The sequence below is a fragment of the Chaetodon trifascialis genome, chromosome 9, assembly GCF_039877785.1.
Source record: "Chaetodon trifascialis isolate fChaTrf1 chromosome 9, fChaTrf1.hap1, whole genome shotgun sequence".
Lineage (NCBI taxonomy): Eukaryota > Metazoa > Chordata > Actinopteri > Chaetodontiformes > Chaetodontidae > Chaetodon > Chaetodon trifascialis.
Window position 1 is genome coordinate 29086446 of NC_092064.1, and position 3556 is coordinate 29090001.

Genomic DNA, 3556 nt, shown 5'->3' on the forward strand with positions numbered 1-3556 from the left:
TCTGTGTGTCTCTGTGTGTCCCTCTGTGTCCTCCCTTCATGCTGTCTGTGTGTCTCTGTGTGTCCCTCTGTGTCCTCCCTTCATGCTGTCTGTGTGTCTCTGTGTGTCCCTCTGTGTCCTCCCTTCATGCTGTCTGTGTGTCTCTGTGTGTCCCTCTGTGTCCTCCCTCCGTGCTGTCTGTGTGTCTCTGTGTGTCTCTGCTGTCCATGATGTCCTCGTTCTTCTTTGGTTGACATTTGTTGAAATATTTGAATGTCAGACGTTGAATTCTCGTGTCCTTCTTGATAAAAGCTGGAAATGAATCAGGTCCAGTCTGAAATTCATCAGAAGAAGAAGAAAAAGTTTTTAAGTCTTTAAAGGAGCTGAGCTGAACCTTCAGATGTCCTCGTGGTTTATTCTCTGCTTCCAGAGTTTATTTACACCTCGTGTTCGTTAAGAACCTCTGAGACAAACACAGCCGCTGTGGATTTCTCTGTCTCTGTCTGTCTCTGCCTTCCTGACCTGCTACGATGTCTCTGGTCCGCAAATGGACGGGCTGAGTCCGTGTTAATCCGCCTGCTGTTCGCAGCTCTGGGCCTGCAGCGGCTCGAGCGACGTCGGTTAATCAGACTCAGGTGCGTCTGCTGAGTGCTGAGCTCATGGAAGTTTGCCGCTCTGCAGTTAGCATGTGTAGCTTTAACAGCGTGTTTGTGTGCGTCCAGGTATCGGCCAGATGTGCTGTTAACTTTTATATCAACTGAATCCACTCCAGCTTCCCTCCCTCTGTGTGAGACGCCTCTCAGATCCCAGCAGGAAGAGTTTTTCATGAGCGTTTTGTTTGCAGCCATCATGCAGAAATAAACCTCTCGCCCTGTTTCCTCTCGATTAGACGTTTTCCCTCAAACCTGCTGCTCGTCGTGCCGTGAGGCCGTCAAACGTCACGCTCACACAGAACGAGTTCGTACGTCGAGTTGTGCGACCGTGAGGGAAATCGTCCACAGAGAGGAGGGACGTTCGGGGCGTCCAGCTTAACCAGCAACTGTCTGTGTGATGAATCTCTGGACCACGACTTCCTGTTGTCTGGTCTCTGTAAACAGATGTTTGCTCATTAACGCAGGTGCTGTGCAGATTTCGATCAATGCGCTCCACCGGTTTCACCCTCCACGCCGACTCACCTGCATGCAGCCAAAGCCCGCTCAAACCTGATTGGTCAGTTCTACTCAGACAGATACCAGAATGCGTGTCCCTCGGCTCAATGCAGATGTCTGCTTCCAGAGATTAGACAGACCCACGGCGGGTTGACTGAACCTGAAAGTAAAATCTGATCTCTGTAGCTGCAGGTATGAAAGAGGCTTCAGGAGTGGAGGAGGTAAAAGCAGACATCAGCCTGTTTCACATGGTTTCATGCAGATCAACTCGTTTAGGGGGTTTTCCAGAAATTCAGATTTTATACAAGAAAAAAATCACCTGAAGTTTGGAAACGGGTTGAAATCTTCTCTTGAAGCAGGAAGAGCTGGAAGGAGCTTGAAGGATTTCCCCTCTGCACCTCTGCATTTCCCCTCTGCACTGATGTCCAGTTTTAATCTCTTTCTGTTCATTTTGCCTTCGTTTGCAGTTTCACCTGAAAGTTCTCGCTCATTCAAACCCACCGCGGTGCAGACGAGCTAATCTCGGGTTGAAAACAGGACCTTCAGCTGTCGAACGTGGTGTCGTTCTGTGTTTTACTGTTGAAGTTGCTGAGAAGGTCAGAGCTTTCCTTCATGTGTGACTGAACTCTGCAGTGTTTCTTCAGTGTTTGTCAGCGTTTCCTGCGTTTCCTTCCGTCGTCCTTCAGTAAATGTCGTCAGAGACGGAGGACAGAAAGCAGAAATGAAGCGAGTTTGTCTCCTGAGAATCAGCGTTGAGCTTACTCTGAAACGGCAGCTGCATCAGCTCAGTTCGGGGTTTCCTCGGTCAGTCACAGATACACAGAACTGAGTTTCAATCCCAGGAATCAGCCCTGAGCAGAAGAAGCCCGAGCTCGTCATCATGGCCTCTTCCTGCTTTCACTCAGTGTCCGGATGACGGCGCAGACCTGCAGGCCTCGGTCACCTGACAGTCCGGTCCACAGTCCGGTCTCTGCAGTCTCATGAGGGTTCTGCCTCACACTCGTCCCTGTCTCTGTCCCGGTGTCTCACCTTTCGAGGGTTTCATGTTCAGGCTCATTTTATTTTGAAATCATGACGTTTAGCAGAGCCCCCGTGTCCTTGTCTGTCCACACACCATGAATTTGTCCTCTCAGGAACTTTGTCTTCTTCAGAAACACCTTCATGTCTGAGCATTGTTAGCAGGGTGGAGACATGACGGCTTCCCTGCTGTGCTGGTTCTGAGGAACCTGAAACCCCCCCCGCTCCACAGATGGAGACAGAGATCTCAGGGCTGTCTCTAGTTTTGGCTGATGTCTTGTCTTGTGTGCAGGCAGCTTGTCCTCACCCCTCTGTCCTTTCAGGGATGTGTTGATGTGGTCTCTGAACAGGTGTCGGTCTGTCTTCAGCTCTGGTTCAGAGACCAAATCGCCTCTTGACCTTTGACCTCAGGCAGAAACTACACCTTGTGGGACACGCAGACTTCGGACAGTAAATGGAGGTCACGCACACGCTGTGATGGCATCAAAAACTCCCCGTTAACAGGAAGTGGAGCCGAGCAGCTCGCCGCTCACAGATGCTGCTGCGGCTGAAACTTCAAAGACTCACTGCGACTGATGGAAACCAGAGACTCATGACTGAAAGGACAAATTGCAAAATCAGAGAAAAGTTTGTCTTTTGTGTGATTCATGTGTTCATCCTGCTTGTCTTTTGGTTTCTTCAGAATAAGAGCATGTCAGTGGTTCCTTCCAGGGAAATGAGTGCCATTGGTGGAGTGGGTGGGTGAAAGAGTGTCTGATGGGACGGAGGCCAGGGCTTGTTTGACAGCTAAATGCATGTCTGTGGGCACGCTGTCTCTGTCTCTGTCTCCGTCTCCGTCTCTTTGTATTGGTCTCAACGCGTCGTCAGACAGTCTGGATGTCTGCTGTTTCAGATAACTTCATCTTGTTTGTCAGCTTTCATTGGTTGAGCGCTTACATGGAACTTCAGTTTCAGCAGCACCTTCCTTAAAGGAAAAGTTCAACTTTTAGGAAACAAACAAACTTATTGTCTTTCTTGCTGGAGGGAAGCTTGATAGCATGTCTTAGCTTAGCATAAAGACTGGAAACGGGGGAAACAGCTAGCCTGGCTCTGTCCAGCTGGCAGCACCTCTGAAGCCCCCTGATATCTGAATCTGTCCAGGAATGCCTGCAGTAACTTCCTGGAGTCTCCGCTGGCGTCCTGGCAGCCCAGAAAGACAACTCATATTTAATATATGTTTAATTATGTTCAAAAGAGAATAAGAATAATGACTCGGCTGAAGTTAGCTCCAGAACACACATCAGGCCTGCAGGCGGAGACTCACTGAGGAGGAAGAGCAGATGTAGTCTCTCAGCGGACGTCAAGTTCGAGGCGTCCTCTAAACAAAGAGGGAGTCTTAACAGCTGCCTGCTTCTCTCGCTGTGTTGTGATTG

At 49.6% G+C, this 3556-nt stretch overlaps 1 protein-coding gene across 1 annotated transcript in view; it reads right to left on the reverse strand.

The window, feature by feature from the left end:
* capns1b (calpain, small subunit 1 b) overlaps nt 1-2585 on the reverse strand; it is a 193456-nt gene extending 190871 nt beyond the window's left edge. Inside the window, exon 1 of the mRNA XM_070970129.1 lies at nt 2581-2585. The gene's annotated coding sequence lies outside the window, so the exon portion shown is untranslated. The remainder of the gene's footprint in view (nt 1-2580) is intronic.
* Nucleotides 2586-3556: the final 971 nt, after the last annotated feature.